The following is an 11,269-nucleotide window of genomic DNA, read 5'->3' as shown; positions in this document are numbered from 1 at the left end:
TTTACTACCCGCTCTTCAAATTTAAAGTTAAATTAGTGTGGTTAGTTTTTCACATGGCGTGTTTCCAAGCCGGTACATCCGGACTTTTTTGCACCGTTTTGGCATTTTCGACGAACCAGTCAATAAACTATTGGATTCGGATTTTTGCGCCGTAACCGCTTTCCCAAAGGATCATTGAAACGATTCGTATTAGTAGACGACAAAGGAAGGCATTGTTTCTCCCAAACCACGTGGTAGCTCAAGGTCATCGTTTGGTTTCTACTTCTATAATCAAACAATGGAAGTTTGACCCCTCAGTTCCGATGGATGATCGATAGGTATCACTAATGAAGATGTACATACCTGAAGGAACCAGGACCAAATTCTGAGGACCTCACCTAAGATGACGGAGCTGGCCCTTCAGATGCTCATTAATCTTCTAAGGATGATCTCTCATAATCATCCTTAGCATCTACGTCCAACCCCGAATCAGACTGTATGCCAAACGACCAACTTTTGCTGGGAAGTGGATGATTTTTTCCGGCCCAAACCTAATGGAAAGCCTCTGAATGTTATTCGGATTATTAACGATCTGGCCAGGTGACCCTCTGTGACCAACGTTACGAAGGTAAGGCTCAACGAATTGCGGGTGGTCGTGGCTAGCTTTAAAGCAGCCTACGAAATTGTTGCCAGCAATCATTTTAAGCTGGAATACTGAGTATTTGTTCCTTCTTGAGAAGTGGAAATCGAGGGAGTGATATCCGAAATGAACCTGTCGGCAGAGTAAGTTAAATCCAATGGCGTTGACAAGCTCAGAGGCCTTGACTCGACTACGGTCAGAATCTTGGATTGCTGCAGACTCGTCACTGCCAACGCCGTCAATGGAGTTAAAAAGTACTCTCCCTCAACCTCATTTTGGGTATCTTTTGAGGGTATTGAACTATCTCATTTCGTTTTAATCGATAGCTTCCTAATTTGTGTTAAGGCTCCCTGTTAGGATACTACTGAGAAGAACAGCCACTTTTTGTGTTAGGGAACTCGCGGGAGCGCTCAAAGGTGACTCTAAAAATCCCTAAAAAGTCCCTCTAGTCAGTTCATTAATTAACAGTGCTAAGAAATCGACAAAAGCGGATAAGCAAAACGAAATACCACCTAGTTTCCGCGGTGAAATGATAACCTCCAGTGATCCAGCAGTCGCGGGAACATCAAAAGCCCCAATACCTATTGTGATTTTTTCCACTGCAGCTGCCGAGTCAGGATTTTAAAGCTGTCCGATATTTTAAACAATTTTTCGTTTTTGGATGCATCGGACTCCATCAAAAGCATAGTTACCTCAATGCTTTCTATTGTAAAGACACTTTTTCAGCAATTGATGCAAACCTGCCCCCATCTTTCAGTGTTTATCTCTCTCGATAGCTAATTTAGTGCGAGAGGTCAGAGATATCACTGTTTTACGGTGGAATTGTATGTATTGTCCATTATTTACTTCATAAAACTAACTGTGATATTTTTGCATTTCATTGTCTCTCTCGCATTGTCCGAAACTTGGCTATCTTCTCAATCTAACATCTCATTGCACAATTTCAATATCATCCGTCTGGATCGTGACGATTCTTATGGAGGGGTACTTTTGTGGATCAATGAGTGCTCCTCTTTCTATAAAATTCACCATCCATTATCGGGCGGAATTGAGGCCGTTGCTTGTCATACAACTATAAGAGGTAAGGAATTGTGTGTTGTCAGTTTGTACTGGCCGACTGGCCTCAGAGAGTTGCAGTGGATCGAAGTCACTGTTTTGATTTGGCTTTCCGGTGGAATAAGACGGAATTGGCTTTAGAAGCGCAAATTTTTAAAACTGCTGCTGCTGTGTTGATTTAACCTTCCGGTTAATTTGGAAGCGCAGATTTTCAGGCACCTTCTGCTGATTGTTTACTTTGATTTGGCCTTCCGGTAGAAAAAGACGGAATTGGCTTTGGAAGCGCAGATTTTTAAGGCAGCTGCTGCTGATGATAGTTTGCTTCGATTTGGCGTTCCGGTGTAAAAAAAAACGGAATTGGCTAAGAAAGTACAGATTTTTAAAGCAGCTGTTGCAGATTTTTTTGTTTTGTTTTGGCCTTCTGGTAGAAAAAGAAAGAAATGGCCTACCGAATCCGAAAATGTTGTAACAAACAGTTCCTGTAGTAGTTGTAAAATGATTAGAAACAGCGTAAAAAAACGTTTAGAAAACGATATCTGAAACCATAAAAAACATTGCACTTATCTTGAATTCCAAAACGATAGTCTGTTGAATATGGCGTTAAGTTATGTTACTGTTTATAACCTCTATGTGTTTCTAAGAACTCTATCGAATAATTCCGGCTCTCGTAAACAGGAGCAATAGTTGTATTCGGCAACACTGAAGATAAATAGAATAAAATAAATGTCTATGGCAACGTGTGTTATTTTGTTGGCAACACTAGGCAAAACAAACAAAACAAAGTAAGTCATTGATCTATTCTTGAGAGCGACAGACGTGTCTAAGTGAATCTCTCAATTGAAATTCGTAAAATCACGACACATTTGACCTCTCACTTTGCTCAAATTCACTATCATTTGATTGCCAGTGGAAGTTAGTCTATTATACGAATGGTGGTGATCACTTGCCTATCGATATTACTATCACTAGTGGGGTCAATCACAATAAATATGACATATGACCTTACAAGGCACATCGACTGGAAAAAGTATTCGGACGAAATAATAACAGTCATCGCACTTTGTGCTCAACCAAAACCTATCATAGATTCATCTGTTCCTAGAAGGCCCCCTAATCCTTGGCGGGATCAGCAGTGTTCCAAGCTTTAAAAGGAAAAATCGAAAGCGTTCAAAGGATTTCGAGAACACGGATCTCTCGTACTTTTTGCCGCATATGTTTCCTTTGAAAATCAGTTTAAAAAATTGATCAAGAGGAAGGAAAAGGCTTATTGGCGGAATTTTGTGGGTGGTTTATCACGGGAAACATCTTCGAGTAGCTTGTGAAGAGTTGCACGAAGAATGCGTAATCGATCATCTCCGAAAGAATGTGAGGAATATTCACATAGATGGATTTTTAACTTTGCAAGGAAAGTCTGTCCAAATTCTACACTTGTCCAAAAAATAATCCGGAATGTGCCTCCCGACAGGTGTGGTCTGGATTCCAGCTTATCGATGTTCGAATTCTCACTTGCCCTTCTCTCTTGCAACAATTCAGCTCCGGGAATTGATAATATCAAACTTAACTTGTTGAAAAACCTTCCGGGTGCTGCAAAATTTCGCTTGTGTCTGAATCCTCTATTGAACAACATCTTATACAGCCTGCTTTGTGAGAAACATCTGAACATTGCTCACGGAGATATTGCGGTGAGAAGAAGCTCTTCCATGGGCCACCCGCAGGGTTCATGTTTGAGTCCACTTTTGTACAACTTTTACGTAAGTGATATCGACAGCTGTCTCTATGAAGGCTGTACGCTAAGACAATCTGCCGATGATGGCGTGGTGTCTGTCACAGGATCTATTGAGTCAGATTGTCTTCCTGGGCTTTGGGGCTTGGGATTGAGTTTTCCCCTCAGAAAATGGAGATGGTTGTTTTCTCTAAGAAACATAAAACTGCTCAACCTAAGCTTCAGCTCTTAGGCAGAACGATCACTCAAAGAAGGTGTTTCAATTATATTGGGATTTGGTTTGATTCCAAGTGTACCTGGAGAGGCCATAATGAGTATCTGAAAGCAAAATGCCCAAAAAGAATCAATTTTCTCCGATCAATCACTGGCACTTGGTGGGGAGCGCATCCAGAAAATCTTATAAAACTGTACCGAATAACTATTCTTTGAGTGATGGAATGTGGCAGTAGACTAAGTCGATTTGGAGTCATTTTTGAATTTCTCAAACCCTGGGGTCTAAAAAGCTTCGTTTTGGTTCGAAACTCATCCATGATTTTTTGCAGAATTTAAAAGTAACGTTTAGGTACATGAGTAAATTTGAACTTTTAGGATTGTATGGGAAAATCGAATATTTTGTACTGAAAAATCATCATCATTTTTGTTTCTTCTGTGTCACCGAGCCTGCTAGTGGTTTTTGTGCCAATTTATAAATTCTCTCAAGAAAATTTTTCGCTAAACAACTTTGTCGAAGACCGTAACTTCGTGTATTATTAAGCTAAAAAGTTTTTTGCTGTTGAATAGGGGTACGTCTTTTGGCATTGATAAACAATAAATTCAATGGACATCACTGCTTGTGCCCCGCGAAGTAATGCATGAAAAGAAGTCTTGCAATACCACGCTATGCACCCAGCAGTGATGTCCATTGAATTTATTGTTTATGAATGCTAAAAGATATACCCCTGTTGTACAGCTAATAAATTTTTTGAGATACGAAGTTACGGTCTTCGACAAAGTTGTTCAGCGGAAAATTTCTTTGAGAAAACTTATAAATTGGCACAAAAACCATTAACAGGCTCGGTTCCACAGAAGAAAATAAAATGATGATGATTTTTCAGTACAAAATATTCACATTTCCCATATAAACTTAAAAGTTCAAATTTACTCATGTAAACATAACTTAAAAATTCTGAAAAAAAATCATGGATGAGTTTTGAATCAAAACGAAGCTTTTTAGACCTCAGGGTTTGAGAAATTCAAAAATGGCCCCAAATCGACTCAGTCTAATGTGGCAGTCTTCTTCGAACTGACAAGACTAGTTGAGAATATTGTTTGGGCATAGTGTTCCCTGTCCCATCGGCTTTTTTTTGTTAATTTTTTTTCGCTTGAATATCTTAATGCTGTGATTCTGCATCATTTTACCGAGTCTTGATGCCAAAGCTGACATAGCCTATCATGTCATCTTTGAAGTCATGCACATTTTATTTCATTTTGGCATTGAGATTCTACAACCTCACCTTTGGGTGCATATTTAACCATTAAATCCCTGTAGAAGATAAACTGTTAAAAAATGATTTAACTCATATCTATTCACATGCAAAGTAAGGTCATAAAATCAGCAAATCAGTAGTTTAATGAATATTCACCTTCATTGGAAGAAAGTATGATTCACACGAGAACATAAATTAATTAAAAAATGCAAATAGTTTTTGTAAATGCATCGAAAATATTCTCACGGTCTAGGGATTAATCACGATAAGAAAAGCTTTAGGGCAGTGAGTATTGCAATAACTCATTAACATTTACAGCTTGCAAAACAGATGCAACGTTCCACTCGACTGCCCTTTGAAAGTACACCTTCCAAACACCCCTTAGGCCACGCACGTTCCTCGAAACCCTCTCTTATCTGCGCCACATATGTATCTATGTGCGGCAGGCTTGTCCGACGTTTGCGTTTGTTTGTTTGTTTATCAAAACCCGCCCCATCCGGACCAAGTGACAGATAAAAACCACTAATTAATTGCACATTAGTGCACGCTCGCTCGCCACTCCGGCTAGCTAGATACATAGGCCTACCCACTGATTACAGAGAGCGGAAAAACAATCAACTCGACGACGACGACAACGCATGTTTTGCCCATACCTACTCATTAGAGATATTGAGAGAACGAGGTGAGAAAAAGTGACACATCGTTTGGCTCCATTATCTTCGGTTTGTTGGTTATTGAGTAGGGGCATTGATAAACTTAAGTTTGGTTTGGTTTGGGTCAGAATTCGAATCGTTTTCGCACTTTGGTAGGACCTGCTTGCCAAGAGGACAGCGGACGTTCAAATGAACTGTCAAACACAGTCACTGCTGATAAGAGAGCAGGTAACCAATTCTCTCCTTGGGGCTGGGGTTTTTATCTTTCTTGTAAACTGCTCGATGTTGGAATTTCTGTGATTGATGAATTTCCGCAATTCTAGGAACATGCACGCGTGAGCTGTTGGTATCATTTACAGAGTGTTGTTTGACCGAACCGGAATTTTTTGAGAACTTCTTTTGTGTCCATTTTGTGCCCATTTTGTGTCGATTTTGAGCCATTTTTGTGATACTTTAAATATTTTTGGCTTTTTCGGTCTTTTTAGTATATCAAACAACTTTGTTTTGAAATACCCGACGTTTCGACCAGTTTTGGTGGTCTTTTTCAAGGGAACTAGAAATTTATTATAGTATTACAAATTTGTTACGGAGCGTTGTTAATTAATAAATTATGTAGTGTGTAACTCACTTATCAGTCTGTTGTTCTTGTCAGTGACGTTTTTATCCAACGGTTAGGAGTCCAGAATTTGCTGCTCGTCTGTGGTAGACAACATGTTATTGTAGTAAAATAGATTAATTTTAACTTTCTTACATTTTTGCACGGATAAAAAGTAATAAATTTCATCCGTTTTTCTACGGTCCCACTGCACATCAACGTTAGAATTTAAAATGGTGTCTGAGATGTGTGGGACGTGTGGGTATAATCATATGTTGAGTTTTCTGGTTCGGATCTTAGGTGTGGAAATGATTGGTTGTGTACAGTGTGTGGGATATGTGTGTTTGTACTATTTCTATTGCTGTTTTTTGTTTTGGTGTGTGTTTTAACTGAGTGTAGAATTCCTGCGTATGTAGCACTAAGTCTGGCGGTGTCGGTTCTAAAGTTTACGGCATTCTCGGTGTTGGTTATATGGCACATCTCCAATACTCGAAGGCTTGATTTGTATTGGGCACGATCGATGATTCTCGCTCTGATGTGGTCAAACCTGTGTGTTGTTGAGATGATATGGTCTGTCATAGCTGTTGTCTCTCCGAGTTTTTTCTTTATGTCCGTGATGTCTGTGGTTCCATTGGCGAGTACTCTCTCATATTTGTTTACATCGGATTTGTGTCCGTACAATCTTTTTGTAAGAGTGTTCGTACTCATTCCAATGTAAACAACTTCGCAGTCACGACATGGTATGCTGTAGATAATGTTGGACTGTTGAGCTGGCAAAACGGGATCCTTAACGTTTGGATAAAGTTTTCCAACATTATTTATGGATTTTTGGGCTATTTTGATGTTCGGAAAGTTCTTTTTCAGGTCTTTGGATATTTTGCAGGTTAGTGAAGGTATGTATGATAGGGTTCTGTAGCTGGTTTCGTCGGATTGTGATGGGTGAGTTGCGGTGCTGTTGTCGATATTTGATGCTGGTTGTTCGCTGCTATTGCTGTGTTGATGGTGCTGTTCGGCGGAGGTGCTGATTGGATGGTTGGATGATGATGATGGTCTTGCAGTGGTGGATATATTATGTTGAGTGATGTTGCTGTTTATGCTGTGGTCGTTGAATCGGTTGAGTAATCTATTTATTAGTTTTGCAGGGTAATCATTGGCTCGTAGATGCTGGAAGATGATCTGTTTGCATTGCTGGGGTGTTTGATTGGTTGTTAGTTTCCTGACTCTTTTTATGAAGTTGTGGGCTACGTTCAACTTCATCATTGGGGGGTGGTGGGAGTTGAAGTTCAGCAATCTACCTGATGAGATTGGTTTGGCGTACCATTGTGTAGATATGGTTTGATCTTCATTCCTGATGACTAATGTATCAAGGTAGGGTATTTTGCCTTCCTTCTCTTCTTCCATGGTGAATTGCAAGTTGGGGTGGTAAGCATTAAACGCATTTAATGTAGATTGGGTTTCATCTGCCGGTAGAGCCAGTAGTAAATCATCTACGAATTTGCGCAGGTATGGTATTTCATATTCCAATTTGCTGACGACGGTTTTGATTAGTGTATCAACGACTAATTCTGCCAATATCGGTGATAAACAGCTGCCCATAGCTGTTCCTTCGGTTTGTATGTAGACGTTGTTTTTGAATTGGAAATACGAACTTTCAAGACAAAATTCGACCATTTCAAGAAACAGGTCTAGATTTATGTTGGTACAGTGTCGTATGGTGTCCCATTCAGTTATCAGGTTGTTAATGACCAGGTGTCTTGGTACGTTCGTAAATAGCGACACAACATCAAAAGATACCATTACATATCCTTGTGGTAGCTGGATTTTATTGATTTCTTCGGCGAATTGGAAACTATCTTTTATGTTGTAGTTGCTGTGGATACCTCCTTTGAGAATTTGAGCTAGATATTTAGACAGAGCATAAGTGGGAGCTGTTATGTTGGGTACAACCGGGCGCAGAGGTATGTTTTGCTTATGTGCCTTCGGTTGACCGTAGATTCTTGGGCAGATTGAGTTTGATGCTTTTAGATAATAGGCTGTATTTTTCTCAATGAGTTTTAGATTTTCAAGTCGTTTTATAAAATCATTGGTTTTTGATTGTATGGAGGATGTTGGATCTTTTTTAACGTGTTTATAAATTGGATCTTCTAGAAGAGATTTCATTTTTTGGTTGTAATCCTCGACATACATAATTACAGTCCTTCTACCTTTATCAGACTCCAATATGCAAACGTCTTTGTTTTCTGCGATGAATTTTCTTGTTGTTTTTTGAGCTGTTCTGCAGAAATTTTCCAACGGTGTTTTAAACTACATACACAGCTGGAAAAACAACGAGCATAAAACACCGTTGGAAAATTTCTGCAGAACAGCTCAAAAAACAACAAGAAAATTCATCGCAGAAAACAAAGACGTTTGCATATTGGAGTCTGATAAAGGTAGAAGGACTGTAATTATGTATGTCGAGGATTACAACCAAAAAATGAAATCTCTTCTAGAAGATCCAATTTATAAACACGTTAAAAAAGATCCAACATCCTCCATACAATCAAAAACCAATGATTTTATAAAACGACTTGAAAATCTAAAACTCATTGAGAAAAATACAGCCTATTATCTAAAAGCATCAAACTCAATCTGCCCAAGAATCTACGGTCAACCGAAGGCACATAAGCAAAACATACCTCTGCGCCCGGTTGTACCCAACATAACAGCTCCCACTTATGCTCTGTCTAAATATCTAGCTCAAATTCTCAAAGGAGGTATCCACAGCAACTACAACATAAAAGATAGTTTCCAATTCGCCGAAGAAATCAATAAAATCCAGCTACCACAAGGATATGTAATGGTATCTTTTGATGTTGTGTCGCTATTTACGAACGTACCAAGACACCTGGTCATTAACAACCTGATAACTGAATGGGACACCATACGACACTGTACCAACATAAATCTAGACCTGTTTCTTGAAATGGTCGAATTTTGTCTTGAAAGTTCGTATTTCCAATTCAAAAACAACGTCTACATACAAACCGAAGGAACAGCTATGGGCAGCTGTTTATCACCGATATTGGCAGAATTAGTCGTTGATACACTAATCAAAACCGTCGTCAGCAAATTGGAATATGAAATACCATACCTGCGCAAATTCGTAGATGATTTACTACTGGCTCTACCGGCAGATGAAACCCAATCTACATTAAATGCGTTTAATGCTTACCACCCCAACTTGCAATTCACCATGGAAGAAGAGAAGGAAGGCAAAATACCCTACCTTGATACATTAGTCATCAGGAATGAAGATCAAACCATATCTACACAATGGTACGCCAAACCAATCTCATCAGGTAGATTGCTGAACTTCAACTCCCACCACCCCCCAATGATGAAGTTGAACGTAGCCCACAACTTCATAAAAAGAGTCAGGAAACTAACAACCAATCAAACACCCCAGCAATGCAAACAGATCATCTTCCAGCATCTACGAGCCAATGATTACCCTGCAAAACTAATAAATAGATTACTCAACCGATTCAACGACCACAGCATAAACAGCAACATCACTCAACATAATATATCCACCACTGCAAGACCATCATCATCATCCAACCATCCAATCAGCACCTCCGCCGAACAGCACCATCAACACAGCAATAGCAGCGAACAACCAGCATCAAATATCGACAACAGCACCGCAACTCACCCATCACAATCCGACGAAACCAGCTACAGAACCCTATCATACATACCTTCACTAACCTGCAAAATATCCAAAGACCTGAAAAAGAACTTTCCGAACATCAAAATAGCCCAAAAATCCATAAATAATGTTGGAAAACTTTATCCAAACGTTAAGGATCCCGTTTTGCCAGCTCAACAGTCCAACATTATCTACAGCATACCATGTCGTGACTGCGAAGTTGTTTACATTGGAATGAGTACGAACACTCTTACAAAAAGATTGTACGGACACAAATCCGATGTAAACAAATATGAGAGAGTACTCGCCAATGGAACCACAGACATCACGGACATAAAGAAAAAACTCGGAGAGACAACAGCTATGACAGACCATATCATCTCAACAACACACAGGTTTGACCACATCAGAGCGAGAATCATCGATCGTGCCCAATACAAATCAAGCCTTCGAGTATTGGAGATGTGCCATATAACCAACACCGAGAATGCCGTAAACTTTAGAACCGACACCGCCAGACTTAGTGCTACATACGCAGGAATTCTACACTCAGTTAAAACACACACCAAAACAAAAAACAGCAATAGAAATAGTACAAACACACATATCCCACACACTGTACACAACCAATCATTTCCACACCTAAGATCCGAACCAGAAAACTCAACATATGATTATACCCACACGTCCCACACATCTCAGACACCATTTTAAATTCTAACGTTGATGTGCAGTGGGACCGTAGAAAAACGGATGAAATTTATTACTTTTTATCCGTGCAAAAATGTAAGAAAGTTAAAATTAATCTATTTTACTACAATAACATGTTGTCTACCACAGACGAGCAGCAAATTCTGGACTCCTAACCGTTGGATAAAAACGTCACTGACAAGAACAACAGACTGATAAGTGAGTTACACACTACATAATTTATTAATTAACAACGCTCCGTAACAAATTTGTAATACTATAATAAATTTCTAGTTCCCTTGAAAAAGACCACCAAAACTGGTCGAAACGTCGGGTATTTCAAAACAAAGTTGTTTGATATACTAAAAAGACCGAAAAAGCCAAAAATATTTGTGATACTTTTGAATCATTTCTGTTGCATTTTTGTATCACTTTTGATTCTATTTTGTCATTTTTGTCATTTTTTTTTCTTTTTGTCTTATTTGTCATTTTGAGGAAAAAGGACCTTAATGGGTTAAATTCCTATACAAAAAAAATTTCATTTTTGTCATTTTTTTTTTTAAATCATGTAAGCAAGAATTTTTCAAATTTGTAAATTTTCGTCTTGTTTTTAAAATTTCGTCTATTTTTTGTCATTTCGGTCATTTTTGTAATGTTCGTCATTTTTGTCATTTTTGTCATTTTTGTCATTTTTGTCATTTTTGTCATTTTTGACATTTTTGTCATTTTTTTCATTTTTGTCATTTTTGTCATTTTTGTCATTTTTGTCATTT

Source organism: Uranotaenia lowii, chromosome 3 (genome assembly GCF_029784155.1).
Source record: "Uranotaenia lowii strain MFRU-FL chromosome 3, ASM2978415v1, whole genome shotgun sequence".
In the NCBI taxonomy this organism is placed as follows: Eukaryota; Metazoa; Arthropoda; class Insecta; order Diptera; family Culicidae; genus Uranotaenia; species Uranotaenia lowii.
Note: the sequence above shows the minus strand (reverse complement) of the source record.